Raw genomic sequence first — 16291 nt, 5'->3', positions numbered from 1 at the left:
TGCATCCGATTCCGGTGATCTTTATATCGATTTCAACCGAAATCACCTCACCTTTACAGTGGCACTCTTGGATTTCCAAGTTGAGGCCAGGTTCAATCATTCCTTTCCAAATCATGCATATGCACCGCATTCCGCATCCCGCATATCATACCATGTTCATGTGTGGTTTGTTTACTATGTTGTGTGCTTCTTTCCGGTGTTGCTTCTTCGGGTTGGTTCCGGTAATGTCACGTTTGTGAGGACCCATTCATCTACGTCCGTTTGTCTTCTTCATGGACTCGTTCTTCTTCCTTGCGGGATTTCAGGCAAGATGACCATACCCTCGAAATCACTTCTATCTTTGCTTGCTAGTTGCTCGCTCTTTTGCTATGCCTATGCTGCGATACCTACCACTTTCTTATCATGCCTCCCATATTGTTGAACCAAGTCTCTAACCCACCTTGTCCTAGCAAACCGTTGTTTGGCTATGTTACCGCTTTGCTCAGCCCCTCTTATAGCATTGTTAGTTGCAGGTGAAGATTGAAGTTTGTTCCTTGTTGGAACATGTTTACTTGTTGGGATATCACAATATCTCTTATTTAATTAATGTATCTATATACTTGGTAAATGGTGGAAGGCTTGGCCTTATGCCTGGTGTTTTCTTCCACTCTTGCCACCCTACTTTCCGTCATATCGGTGTTATGTTCCCGGATTTTGTGTTCTTTACACGGTTGGGTTATAATGGGAACCCCTTGACAGTTCGCTTTGAATAAAACTCCTCCAGCAAGGCCCAACCTTGGTTTTACCATTCGCCACCTAGCCTTTTCTTTTCCCTTGGGAGTCGCACTCTCGAGGGTCATCATTATTCTAACCCCCCCCCCCCGGGCCAGTGCTCCTCTGAGTGTTGGTCCACCTTGTCAGCCGCCGGTGGCCACCAGGGGCAACTCTGGGCTGGCCTACCGGAAGGTTGGACAATCCGGTGTGCCCTGAGAACGAGATATGTGCAGCTCCTATCAGGATTTGTCGGCACATTCGGGTGGCTTTGCTGGTCTTGTTTTACCATTGTCGAAATGTCTTGTAATCGGGATTCCGAGTCTGATCGGGTCTTCCCGCTAGGAGGAATATCCTTCGTTGACCGTGAGAGCTTGTGATGGGCTAAGTTGGGACACCCCTGCAGTGATTTGAACTTTCAAAAGCCGTGCCCGCGGTTATGGGCAGATGGGAATTTGTTAATGTCCGGTTGTAGAAAACCTGAAGTTGACCTTAATTAAAATACATCAACCGCGTGTGTAACCGTGATGGTCTCTTTCCGGCGGGGTCCGGGAAGTGAACACGGTGTCGGAGTTATGCTTGACATAGGTTGTTCTAGGATCACTTCTTGATCATAGATTCTCGACCGTGCTTTTGCCTTCTCTTCTCGCTCTCATTTGCGTTGTTAGCCACCAAATATGCTAGTCGCTTGCTGCAGCTCCACCTCATACCTTTACCTTACCCATAAGCTTAAATAGTCTTGATCGCGAGGGTGTGAGATTGCTGAGTCCCCGTGACTCACAGATACTTGCAAAACCAGTTTGCAGGTGTCGATGAAACCGTACAGGTGACGCAACCAAGCTCAAGGAGGAGCTCGATGAAGATCTTGTTCTTTATGTTGTTTCGTTCTAGTCGATCAGTAGTGGAGCCCAGTTGGGGTCGATCGGGGATCTGTGTAGCTTTTGGGGTAGTCTTCTTTTATTTTGGCTCCGTAGTCGGGCCTTGATTGTATCTGGTTGATGTAATGCTTTATTCATGTAACTGTGTCAAGTGGTGATTGTAAGCCAACTATGTATCTCTTTCCCTTATGTATTACATGGGTTGTGTGAAGATTACCTCACTTGTGACATTGCTTTCAATGCAGTTATGCCTTTAAGTCGTGCTTCAACACGTGGGAGATATAGCCGCATCGAGGGCATTACAATAATTTGGCATTGTTCATAATGCGGGGAGCTTCACCACACTACTGGATTACCATGTCAACATAAAAAGCATAGATGAAGGGCAAAGAAAATCATTATATCTATTTTGGATAATGTGCATGGCATGTTGTTCATATCATCAACCACATCAGTAAGATGAAACAGGAGATGACAAGGTGCAAAGGTGGGCTGCTTCACCACACACTGGATTATACATCCACAAAAACAAGCATACATATAGGGAGTATTAAGTAATGTGCATGGTATGAATAAGGAATTTGGTTTTACAAGTAAAACTTAGAACTTATGGTTCTTACGAACATGCATTTTGGTAGAAACAGCAAACTAAACAGTAGAAACGATAGGGAGTATGAGCAAATTAAACAGCAGTTGAGGATAAAGGCTTTAGAAGGACTGACTTACATTAACAGTTAACACCGGCTTTATAATGCCCTTCTCCATGGCGAGGGAAAGATAACTCAAGAATTTCAGCACAGAATCTTCTTCATAAGCATTGCCTGTAGTCTACATTTTGTAGAGAGTAATTATAGATATGATAATACTGGAAGGGATAGAGGATAATGAAGATAAGATGCAGATTGATGCTACATAATCAACTACCAATCCCTGGAAGTACAAGCGTTACAGGACAAAATTTACTGACAATAACAATGGGCTACACTTCTGCACTGGCATTGTCTATGTATTCTACTTGTTGGTAAGATTAAATATAGATCTGATCTTTTTTAGTAAATGGTGGGTGAGGGAGATAAGATGCAGAATGCTACAAAATGAACCAATCCCTCTTCGCATAATACAAGAATGTTTTGAACACTGGTGTACTGTACAAAACGTTCTTATATTATGGGACGGAGGGAGTAGCTGTTAATGTAAGTACAGTGATAGACCACGTTCAGTCCTTACAAGAGGACTGCAGAGCTAAACCTCTTCAAAAGCATTGGGTTGATTCTAAATTTATGTAAGAGTCCATACGGATCTTATAATGTCCACCAAATGGACGATTACGAGGCTAACATGTGCAGTGATGCCACATAATCAAACAGCTATGAAAGTAAGTGTGGTCATATAGGGCAAGAGGTACTCACAAGAGCAATGCAGTGTGCAGTATAGTTGCGAGATTCTGTGGTCCCTTGAGAACGGATGTTCTTCTGCTAACAGTTTTCGTACAAGTGAGACATTAAGGAAAATGCAAAAATGTAGTTCAAATTGTGATGTGATATCATAGACAGTACCTTACGCTGCAGCCGAGACCAATGTGTAACAAGATTATTCCAGTCACCATCGGATAAATGTAGCACCGGAGACTTTACAGAAATTTCGTTCAAAGGCTTGCCACCGAAGTGCGCTTGCCTCGGGTAGGAACGATACTTCATCAACGAGTGCTTGAAAAGCGCAACCAACCCTTGCTCGTCATCACAATCCAGTTTGCGCCTCGCCTATTTAAAAGAATGAAATCTTGTGTCTTCTGTCAGCAGAAACATATGCAGTAATGACCATGAATAACATTAGTACATTACTTACGCGTAAGTTGCGGAGGAAGACTGGAAATTGTTCTATGTCTGCGGTATAATCTTTCCATGAAGGAAAGATGCGCACAAAGTTCCTGACAACAACATAAGCTCCATCTTCTAAACTGGGAAGAAATGGAACAGGGGTCCTATTTGCTGCAATTGGGGCTCTCTCTGGTTCGAAAAGGGATTTGACAACTGGATTTGGTGTACTCTTTGCTGGAATGGGGGTTTTGCGTCATACAGCTGGTGCTATGTCAACTGGCATAATCATACTGTTTGCTGCAGTTGGGGTCTACTGAGTTGGGGCATCAAAAATAACCAGTGTAGTAGGGCTAGAGTCTGCTAGAGTTGGGGTATTTTGTGGGTCAGGTGATATTGCAACTACACCTAATGGGCTATTTGATTTATCAGGTGCCACTACCTTTTCCAAATACTTTGCTTGTGCTCCTCCACGATCAGCAATCGCCGTCTTACTTTTGAACGTCTGATACACAAGAACCGCATTTGAATGGATAAATATGGTATGATGACAGATGGAATATGTACTGAAAATGGATAGGCAGGGCGTATTCACATACACGATGTGTAAACTAAGCTAATGGCAGTTCAACAAAGTAGAAGCAATGCAAAGCATCAGTTGCAAGATATGTGCGAGCAATGTAACCTTGGAAAGTTAGAGCAAGTACCTTGATGGGTGAATAAGATAGGGCATCTTCCTCCGACTCCTCCACTAGGGAGCTACATTGACTTAGGTCTCCCTCTAGCTCAGAATCACTGTTAGGATCATATTCTGAGCATGAATCTGTAGGTGGAGAGTGTTTGCATTGCATTGCATCCAGACTTGATTTCAGTCCCTTAATGCCAAGTTTGACAGCCATGGCATTGTTCTGCTTTATTCTTTTCATGCGCGCAAGCTCATAATCATTATGATGTTGTTCAGAACCTGAGATTCATGAAAACATAAAAAGTAGTCAGATTATCTATGGAATGCGTTGCGGTTTCAACTCGGAGAGTGTCTCCCTATAAACCCCTGCATATGCAAAGTTCACCTCCCCAACCGTGCTGACCAGACCACACACAGAGATACACACCCGAGCGGTGAACATGCATTTTCGAAACTAATTTAGGAACATCTAGCTGACCAATTAAACAACTCTGTTTTTATAATATCATATTCATATTTGAACAACTAAGCTTGTTTAGCTTGATGGGTGGAGCAGTGTTATTATGACACGAAGCATGTATTATGATCGTATAGTGATCATAAAAGGGGGAAACTCTAAGCATATATTTTTTAGCAAAAGAGGGTTTCCCCTCTGATTTCTATTAAAGAAACCACCACGGAACCAACATGATCAATTAAACCCTAAGCATGATCAATTAAACTGTATTATGGCTTTGTCATGGCAGATTTGAAGCTGCAAACCGGAGAAATGATATTTAGTATCCATTGTTTTCTTTGAACTAAGAACTAAATTCTAAGAGATGAAAAGAAAGTAGAGTAACCAAGTTAAGATTTATTTTCTAGTTGAGATCAAAAAGTTGAGGAGATATGAAGTACCACCTCTCTTGCGGCGCCATGTAGGCATCGGGGGTGCGATGGCTGTCGGTGGCGTTGAAGCAGATCTGCGATGGTAGACGGGTGCATCGGGGGATAAGTCCCGTTGCGGTGGAAGAGAAGGTCGTGTGAGCGGCCCCGACAAAGAGGACGACGGCGCCGATGAAGCGAGAGGACGTGATGCAAGGCTATTGGTCCGTCGCCGTGGATGAGAAACGTCCATCTCTAGCAGTGGACGACGCGGTCTTGGTAGGCGCTCCGGCATGGTGGACGGTGGCGATGGATGTGGTGGAGGACGGCGGCGATGGATGGGGTGGCGGACGGAGGCTGGTGTGGGAATGGGATGTTCTAGCGCGGATGGTGTATGAATGGGAAAATGGAGGGAGAGGTACAGGGAACCATGTTTTTGGGACGCGCCTGTCTGAAATATGGGAAAGTTACGAACTTATCCCCCGTTTCAAATTTGGACGTCTCGTCGGTTGGGGATAGGATGGTAATCTCGCATCTCCCAAATATTTGTCAGTAACTATTTCAGGCAAGGAGAGGTTGTTTGCCGCCCATGGTTGGGACCCACGGTGTATGAACGGGGCTGACAGGTAGGGCGGTTGTGTCACGTCTGATGGAAGTTACACATCTGCCCCTATTTAAAATATTAGCCTACATTGATTTCGGGCGAGGAGAGGGTGTTTTGCTGCCCACGGTTGGCGCCCATGGTGTATGAACGGGGCTGACAGGTAGGGCGGTTGTGTCACGTCTGATGGAAGTTACACATCTGCCCCTATTTAAAAAATTAGCCTACATCTATTTCGGGCGAGGAGAGGGTGTTTTGCTGCCCACCGTGTATGAATGGGGAATGAAGGGAGAAACAGAGGTCTTTCGGATGAGCTTGAATCAAATGAGTTTTGCCGCCCATGTTTAATGCCCACCGTCGGAATGGGCTCAGAGGTAGTCGTGTCACGTCTAATTGAAGTTACTAACCTATCCCTATTTAGAGCAGTGGAAATCGGGCCGATGGATTGTCCGTGTAATGGGTAGACAGTAATTTCCATCTCCCAAACACTTGGCTTCAGGCAGCCGATGTGGGAGTGGACAAATTGTTGTTTCTTTCGAATTTTGGGACAATAAGCATCCACGTTTACCCTGGCAACTAAATTCGAATCCATTTTGTATTCCTATATGAATCTTTATAAATCATTCTATGTGTTTTTATATATCTTCAAAACGACGACAAAGATGTATTCCACTGTCATATATGAATATGGTTTACAAATGCCGATACTCAAATTCAGAAACTAGAATCCAGTTTAAGGTGAATTCGAATATTTGGAACACTTCATGTCCAACTCAAATGTCACACGCAACATAATGTGTACTCCCATTTAGATATGTACACAAGCGATGTATCAAGATTCAAATACCGAGTCAATCAACCAAGAATGTACGGAACTAACAGACATATAAACACTTATAGAGTATATGGATCAATAATATCAACTAACATATATAAGCCAGGCCGCTGTACTTTTTTTTGGCTACAACAGCATCCTTTTTTTAGCCAGCATCTTGGCCCTTTCCGATGTGTGCCACTTATGGTCCATCTATACTACTATTGCTGAATGCACATTCGGCCCGATTGGCATATTTGTAGGTCTGGCACAGCAATCCAAATGAAATGTCTCCGAGTCTTATCAATTAATACAGACTTGTGCTCAAATAAAATTACAAACAAAAAACAAAAAAACAATTATTACATGATCTCTAAAACAAATGGTTTGATTGATTACATGAAGAGACAAGACAAAGGTTATTCAACTATGGAAAGAACATTTCACCTATGATTTACCAAGTAGGAATTTAATTTCCTTTTTTCCTTCAGGACCTTAACAATCTGGTCAGTCTCAGCTTGCTTTGTTTTGAAATCCACCAAATATTTAATGGTTGTCTTGAGTACTGCTTGTGGTTGTGCTGTTTGCTTCCTCAACATGTCAACTTCATCTCTAAGTGCAGAAGCAGAATCTCTTTCTACCACTAGTTTAGCCTCTAGAGCATCAGCAGTTGGCAATTCATAATGCACGATTGGGCCGGTGCCACTGCTGTGGGATGATGCAACATCCGTGGGGACCTCGCTCTTTAATCTTGGGCTAACCTGTTTTGCCATTAAAGTTCTGATTGGATTCAGAAAAGTTGAAGTTAGCAAAACATCTCAACTAGGAGTTATAACAGCAAACCAGTTAAACAAACAAGGAATTAAAGAGTTTCAATTGGATGCTGAAAAGTAGTTATTAACATCATTGTAACCCGCTGTTGTAGCAGCAAAGCAGTTAAACAAACAAGTAGATATTTAAGTTAAGGCAAACAGGTAATTCTTAACAGTAAGTATCAAACACATAGATAGGCGCAGTCTACAATATGATTAACAGGTTGTGCCATTATGTAATCAGTAGCAAACTAAATTAAGCCAAGCAACATAATTGAACAATTTTGCAATAAGTGGCTAACTAAAATTCCGAGAAGCAGGTAACTGAACTTACGCTAGTTCTTTGTACAGGCACACTGCAACTTCTTTTTCGCTTACAAGGTTTTACGAAGGAGTCCATGGCATCAATTGCTTGGATACGCAGTCCCAATACTTCTTTCTTCCCACACTGCATGGGTAAGTCGAATGGTTAATTTGGTAAGATGGTGCGTCCTTTATATGTTATATGAGGATGTGTAGTCAGACTAGTTGTAGCCAAACACATCACACTAGCTTTTACTGTATATTTCATGCGATTACTTTTGGCATATCGAGATCTAAGCAATCTACAATAGGATGAAAAGACTGGCATCCTTCACATTATTGGCGAACTCAGTTCATAGAAACAAGCAAGTCAACCATTCTGTGGGTAAATCAAAAGCGCCACTTGAATATTTTTCACTACAAAATCATACACGCAAAAAGGGGCGACTAATCCTGTGGGAGTCCTGGATTAGGGGGTCTCCGGATAGCCGGACTATCTCCATTAGCCGGACTGTTAGACTATGAAGATACAAGATTGAAGACTTCGTCTCATGTCCGGATGGGACTCTACTTGGCGTGGAAGGCAAGCTAGGCAATACGTATATGGATATCTCCTCCTTTGTAACTGACCTTGTGTAACCCTAACCCTCTCCGGTGTCTATATAAACCGAAGGGTTTTAGCCCGTAGGAGAACAATCACAACATACAATCATACCGTAGGCTAGCTTCAAGGGTTTAGCCTCTCTGATCTCGTGGTAGATCTACTCTTGTAACACCCATATCATCAATATTAATCAAGCAGGACGTAGGGTTTTACCTCCATCAAGAGGGCCCGAACCTGGGTAAAACTTCGTGTCCCTTACCTCCTGTTACCATCCGGCCTAGACGCACAGTTCGGGACCCCCTACCCGAGATCCGCCGGTTTTGACACCGACATTGGTGCTTTCATTGAAAGTTCCTCTATGTCGTCGCCGTTGGGCTTGATGGCTCCTACTATCATCGATAGCGATGTGGTCCAGGGTGAGACTTTTCTCCCCGGACAGATCTTCGTATTCGGCGACTTTGCACTGCGGGCCAATTCGCTTGGCCATCTGGAGCAGATTGAAAGCTACGCCCCTGTCCATCAGGTCAGATTGGGAAGTTTGAACTATACGACCGACATCCGCGGAGACTTGATCTTCGATGGATTTGAGCCGCAGCCGGGCGTGCCCCACTGTCGCGATGGGTATGACCTAGCTCTACCGCCGAACAGTACCCCAGAAGCCGCGCCCGCATCAGCTTCGACCCTTAGTTCGGAGCCAACTGCACCAATCGAGGACGGGTGGTTAGACACCACCTCAGGGGTTGCAGTCTCAACGGCGATCGAGCCGAACACCAGCACAAATCTCCGTGCAGCCCATGACTCCAAGGTGCCGGACTCTCTTCCGGAAACCGAACCATCCGCGCCCCTGCCAATCGAATCCGATTGGGCGCCAATCATGGAATTCACCGCCGCGGAAATCTTTCAGCACTCGCCCTTCAGTGACATTCTGAATTCACTAAGGTCTCTCTCTTTGTCAGGAGATCCCTGGCCGGATTATGGCCAACAGGATTGGGATGTGGACGACGAAGAAATTCGACGCCCACCCACCACCCACTTTGTAGCCATTGTCGATGATTTAACCGACATGCTCGACTTCGACTCCGAAGACATCGACAGTATGGACGACGATGTAGGAGACAAACATGAACCAGCACCTATAGGGCACTGGAAAGCCACCTCGTCGTATGACATATACATGGTGGATACACCCAATGAAGGCAACGGCGACGAGATGGCGGAGGATGACCCCTCCAAGAAGCAACCCAAGCGCCGACGTCAGCGGCGCCGCTCTAAGTCCCGCCAAAGCAAAAGTGGTGATACCGGCACAGGAGATAATAACACTTCGAATAGCGCCGAAGACAACAACAATCCCCTCCAGCAAGATTTAGAGCAGGAGGATGAAGGAGCCAGCTCTCCTGAGAGAGTGGCTGGCGGAGAGGAGGAGGATGACAATTACATGCCCCCCTCTGAAGACGAGGCAAGCCTCGGCGACGATGAATTTGCCGTACCAGAGGATCCCGTCGAACAAGAGCGCTTCAAGCGCAGGCTTATGGCCACGGTAAATAGCCTGAAGAAAAAGCAGCAGCAGCTTCAAGCTGACCAACATCTGCTAGCTGACAAATGGACTGAAGTCCTCGAGGCCGAGCAATATAAACTCGAGCGTCCCTCCAAGAGTTATCCAAGGCGTAGATTGCTTCCCCGACTGGAGGAAGAAGCATACGAAACGGCTGATCGGCCACCTCGTGGCCGCGATAGCGAGGCATTCCAGCCAAAAGCTCAACCTCCACCCCAACGCCATTCAAACAAAAAGGCATGGGGAGATACGCCAGACCTGCGAGACATATTGGAGGACAAAGCAAAGCATTCAAGATCGATCTACGGATCACGAGGGCGCACCACTCTACGAGACGATAAATGTCACGCCGGATACAGTAAAAGCAAATCCGGCCGGGCTAAACACAGCGAGCAGGACCCATTCGAGCTGCGTCGTGATATAGCCCAATACAGAGGCGCCGCACACCCCTTATGCTTCACAGACGAAGTAATGGAACATCAATTCCCAAAAGGTTTCAAACCTGTAAACATTGAATCATACGACGGCACAACAGATCCCGCAGTATGGATTGAGGACTTCCTCCTCCACATCCACATGGCCCGCGGTGGTGACTTACATGCCATCAAATACCTCCCACTAAAACTCAAAGGACCAGCGCAGCATTGGCTTAATAGCTTGCCAGCGGACTCCATTAGCTGTTGGGAAGATCTCGAAGCCACATTCCTCAACAACTTTCAGGGCACTTATGTGCGACCACCAGACGCCGATGACTTGAGCCACATAATTCAGCAGCCAGAAGAGTCGGCCAGGCAATTCTGGACTCAGTTCCTTACAAAGAAAAATCAAATCATCGACTGTCCGGATGCGGAGGCCTTAGCGGCTTTCAAGCACAACATCCGAGATGAGTGGCTAGCCCGGCACCTTGGTTAGGAAAAGCGAAATCTATGGCAGCTCTCACGACGCTCATGACCCGCTTTTGTGCTGGAGAAGACAGCAGGTTGGCTCGCAGTAATAACATATCAAAGAACCATGGTACCTCAGATACCGAGGACGGCAATAGCAGGTCACGTCGCAACAAGCATAAGCACCGCATTAACAGCGAAAGTACTGAGAATACGGCAGTCAATGCCGGATTCAAAGGCTCTAAACCCGGTCAGCGGAAAAAGCCATTCAAACAAAGTACGCCGGGTCCATCCAGCTTGGACCGTATACTCAATCGCTCGTGTCAAATACACGGCACCCCAGACAAGCCAGCCAATCAAAACAATAGGGATTGTTGGGTGTTCAAGCAGGCCGGCAAGTTAATTGCCGAAAACAAGGACAAAGGGCCGCATAGCGATGATGAGGAAGAACCCCGGCAGCCGCACACCGGAGGACAGAAGAGGTTTCCCCCGCAAGTGCGGACGGTGAACATGATATACGCAACCCATATCCCCAAGAGGGAGCGGAAGCATGCGCTCAGGGACGTATATGTGTTGGAGCCAGTCGCCCCAAAGTTCAACCCTTGGTCCTCCTGTCCGATCACCTTCGATCGCAGGGACCACCCCACTAGTATCCGTCATGGAGGATTCGCCGCACTGGTCCTAGACCCAATCATCGACGGATTTCACCTTACTCGAGTGCTTATGGATGGTGGCAGCAGCCTGAACCTGCTTTATCAGGACACAATGCGCAAAATGGGTATAGACCCCTCAAGGATCAAACCCACAAAAACAACCTTTAAAGGTGTCATTCCAGGCGTAGAGGCCCACTGCACAAGCTCAATTACACTGGAAGTGGTCTTCGGATCCCCGGATAACTTCCGAAGCGAAGAGTTAATCTTCGATATAGTCCCGTTCCGCAGTGGTTATCACGCACTGCTCGGACGAACCGCATTCGCTAGATTCAATGCGGTACCACATTATGCATACCTCAAGCTCAAGATGCCAGGACCTCATGGAGTTATTACAGTCAATGGAAACACAGAGCGCTCTCTCCGAACAGAGGAGCACACCGCGGCCCTTGCAGCAGAAGCGCAAAGCAGCCTCTCAAGGCAATCTACCAGTTCGGCATTTCAAAACCCGGACACCTTCAAGCACGCTCGGGGCAATCGGCAAACAGACCGCCTAGCGCGATCTGAGCTCGCGTAGCAATATGGCGGCCACCCCAAACCCAGCCCAACAGCGTTATTCATGTCGCGCGTACACAATTACGCATTAAAAATACCATGGGTACAGGAGGGGAGGGGGGGCACAACTGCGGCACGCCCCAAAACGCGGCCTAAACCGCACTAGGGGCTTCCTGTTTGGTTATTTTTCTTTTTCTTTCAGGACTTTAATCTCTGGAAACACTGTCCGATAGCTCCATTGTCGAACACATGATACAGCAACCAAGGAGGCAGACAACTACGTTATACAACGGAATTCCCAGGTTGATTACAAATTTCATATCATTCCTCAGCTCGCCCTTGGAAGGGACATAGTCCTACTCTTTTGCTTATTGCACTATCTGTATCACTCTGCTTTAATGCAATTTTTTAATAAACAATGCATGACATTACGACTATTATTGCATCTTTTATATATATATATATATATATGCGTTCATTAACGACGCCTTGCAACCGTACACTCTGGTACGACCAATGCACCAGGGGCTTACGTACCCGCAATATGGTGTGAAAAGTCCAAACACTTTCACAAGTGCGGCACCCCGAACTTATAGCATCATATGCATCAGCTCCGAATCGTGTCTTTGGTCAAATGTTGGGTTTTCCCGGCTCCTATGTTTTGGTACCTTACGTTCCGCTCTATCGGCTAAGGTAGCGCTAGGAGAACTACTGCGATTGTGCCCCGGTTCTGCCAGGCTAAGCACCTCAGTAGAGAAAGCTAAAACTGACTGTCATAATAAGGCGCGAGACTGGTCCCTGTTCAGCGAGGTTTTTCGAGTCCTTAAAGACTTATGCCGCTTAGGGAGAGGGGCCGGCTCTGCCCAGCTTACAGGCGTGTATCGCACCCCGAATTCGGCCTTCCGAACACCAGGGGCTTCGCCGAAATTTAAAATTATAAAATGCTATGGCTAAGTGAGAGTGATAAAGCAATATTAGTCTGGTTGCCTTGTTCGTTGTGCTGAGCACCTCCCTCGAAGGACCCAAATATGGGAACAAGAGTGCTCAGGTTTATCCCGAACACCCTAGCACTAGCGGCATGGGGGCAGAAGCCAAGGACTAGCCATCTCTCAGATTGGATAAACAGCCAAATAGAAGGTAATATTTTAAATTCAAACAAGCGTTGCATGGCGCATATGAAATAAGTTTTCACACATATAGGACAAAACGAGCAAGTCTCATTCAAATATTACATTTTGTGAACACTCCTCCACGATAAGACGGGTACCCGGCAGAACACCCTCGTAGTACATCTCGGGGTGGCGGTGCTCCTTGCCCTCCGGTGGCCCCTCCTTGATCAGCTTCACGGCGTCTAGCTTGACCCACTGCATTTTTACACGGGCGAAAGCCCGGCGTGCACCTTCTATGCAGACGGATCGCTTGACGACCTCCAGCCGAGGGCAGGCATCCACAAGCCGCCTCACCAGGCCGAAGAAGCTGTTCGGAAGGGCGTCGCCAGGCCACAGCCGGACCATGAAGCCCTTCATGGCCTGATCGGCCGCCTTATGTAGCTCGGCCATCTGCTTCAGCTGGTCGCTCATTGGCACCGGATGTTCGGCCTCAGCATACTGAGACCAGAACAGCTTCTCCGTCGAGCATCCATCCTCGGCCTGGTAGAATAGTGCGGCATCGGACACACTGTGGGGCAAATCTGCGAATGCTCCTGAAGAGCTCCGGATTCGGGTAAGTAATCGATAATTCACCTTTACATGCTTGCTTTGCATATAGAAAGCCTTACCCGCCGCTATCTTCTTCATTGCGTCGATCTCCTGAAGGGCCTTCTGGGCCTCGGCCTTGGCACTCTTCGCGCTCTCACGGGCCGTGGCAAGCTCAGACTCTCGCGTCTTCAAGTCAAGTTCCAACGCCTCGTGCTTCGTCACGAGAGCCTGGAGCTCTTGCTGCACCTCGCCCACCCGAGCCTCATGCCTCTCTCTCTCGGTGCGCTCCTTGGCCGCTGTATCTTCGGCCTTGGTCAGCGCTTGCTTTAGGGTCGCCACCTCGGTCGTGGCCCCTGGCAAAACATACAATGATCCTGTCATTTTGCAATCACGTCCTTTTTTATATACATATATCTATAGACGGGGTATTACTTACCTTCGTTCTCCTTGAGCTGCCTCTTGACAAGGCCGAGCTCTTTCTTGGACCCATCGAGGTCCTGCTTCAGTACGGCGACCTCCGCAGTTAGTGCGGCGGACGCCAGCAGCGAAGCCTGCATATGCATATTGACATACTTATATTAGACTCTTGCGATATTATTTGATCCTCTGTTCAGCTTTTCTTTGTGAACACCGAACAAAGCATCAGGGGCTACTGTCTATGCGGTAATATTTCTACTACATTTTAAAAAACTTACCTCGAAGCCTGTTAGAAGGCTAGTACAGGCTTCAGTCAATCCGCTCTTGGCGGACTGAACCTTTTGGATCACCGCACTCATGATAGTGCGGTGCTCCTCCTCGATGGAAGCACTTCGAAGTGCTTCCAACATATTGCCCGGTGCCTCTGGATGGACAGAGGTCACCGGCATAGGCGTCTCACCCCTCTTAGAAGGAGACAGCCTGCCCGAGCCCGGAACCGCTGGAGGTTCCGGCGCGGGGTTCGGCTGAGGGCCGAACTCGGAGCTATCAGGGGGCCCGTCCCCTCTGCTCCCGGAGTCCGGAAGGTCGCCTTGAGGCGCCTTCAGGACTGTCTACCCTTGATCTGGTGCCTCTTGGGACAACACCTCGGCGTCATCGGCAGGATGAGGGGAGGTGGCAGTCGGGACTGGATCGCTATCCATGTCCGACGAACCCAGGGAGCCGTTTGATGATACCTCGATCTTGGCTCGTGGCGGCCTACGTAATTATGTTCGGCGATTAGGGAAAGCAATGCGACAAAGGAATCCTATGGGTTACTTTGGTATCTGAACACTTACGATCTCCCCTGGGGCTTGGCCCTGGGCAACCACTCGTCTTCACTTTCGTCGGCGGTGGTGGAGCTGCCGGAAGGAGAGTCCTTCCCTTCTTGGACCCTCCGGCCTCCCCAGTTGGGGCGGCCTTCCTTTTCTTGTCTCCCCCAGTCAGTGGGGGAGCCTCTTCTTCCTCTTCCTCGTCTTCGGGGGAAGAGTGCGCCGCAGAGTCATCGGACGGTGATTCCGACTATGCCTGGTGTTGGGAACTCTTTCGAGCTCCCTTGGCCTTCTTGGTCTTCTCCGGCACCTTATAAGGGGCCGGAGTCAGCATCTTCGTCAGAAGAGCGTCTGCGGGGCCTTCGGGCAAGGGAGCCGGACAGTCGATCTGTCCGGGCATCTTTTGCCAGTCTTGTCAAAATTACGGGAGTTTAGATCCCGCATAGAGTCAATCTATATAAAAATAAGTATCCTATGAAAGGTAAAAACAACTTACCGCGCTGGCTTGGCGCTTCGCGCTGAATCCGCGATCCTCAGTAATGGGGGGAGGGACCTCGGCGCTCTTGAACAGCACCCTCCAGGCATCTTCATGAGTCTTGTCAAAGAGCCTGTTCAGAGTTCGGTGCTGCGCCCAATTGAACTCCCACAAAGTGAACTCCCGTTGTTGGCACGGGAGTATCCGGCGGACGAGCATAACCTGGACTATGTTGACGAGCTTGAGCTTCTTCTCCACCATGTTTTGAATACATGACTGGATTCCAGTCAGCTCTTTTGAATTACCCCAGGACAGGCCCTTCTCCTTCCAGGAGGTGAGCCGCATGGGGGTTCCAGATCGGAACTCGGGGACCGCTACCCATGCGGGGTCGTGCGGCTCGGTGATGTAGAACCACCCCGACTGCCACCCCTTTATGGTTTCCACAAAGGAGCCCTCGAGCCATGTTATGTTGGGCATATTTCCCACCATGGCGCCTCCGCACTCCACTTGGCGGCTGCCCACCACCTTCGGGTTGTCGTTGAAGGTCTTCAGCCATAGGCCGAAGTGGGGCTTGACGCGGAGAAAGGCCTCGCACACGATGATAAACGCCGAGATGTCGAGGATGAAGTTCGGGGCCAGATCGTGGAAATCCTGGCTGTAATAGAACATGAGCCCCCGGACAAAGGAATGGAGAGGGAATCCCAATCCGCGGAAGAAATGGGTGAGGAATACGACCCTCTCATGGGGCCTGGGGGTGGGGATGAGTTGCCCCTCATCTGGGAGCCGGTGCGCGATGTCGTCGGGCAGGTATCCGGCTCTCCTCAGTTTCTTGACGTCTCCCTCCGTGACGGAGGAGACCATCCACTTGCCTCCCGCTCCGGACATGGTTGGAGAAGGTTGAGATGGAAGTGAGGACTTGGGCGCTAGAGCTCGAGTGTGCGGGAGTGGATGAGCAGATGAGGAAGAAGGCGTGGATAGAAAGGTGAATCCTTATCCCTTTATATGGGCGGACAAAACTAAGCGTCCCCACTTGCCTGGTAAAACTTGCTTATCCCCCAAGCGCCGTAATTAATGGCGTGGTTGGGTTACCCACACCCGTATTGATGAGAATCCCGTAATAAGGGGAC

The sequence above is a fragment of the Triticum urartu genome, chromosome 2A, assembly GCF_056163025.1.
Source record: "Triticum urartu cultivar PI428250 chromosome 2A, HENAU_Tu73, whole genome shotgun sequence".
In the NCBI taxonomy this organism is placed as follows: domain Eukaryota; kingdom Viridiplantae; phylum Streptophyta; class Magnoliopsida; order Poales; family Poaceae; genus Triticum; species Triticum urartu.
Note: the sequence above shows the minus strand (reverse complement) of the source record.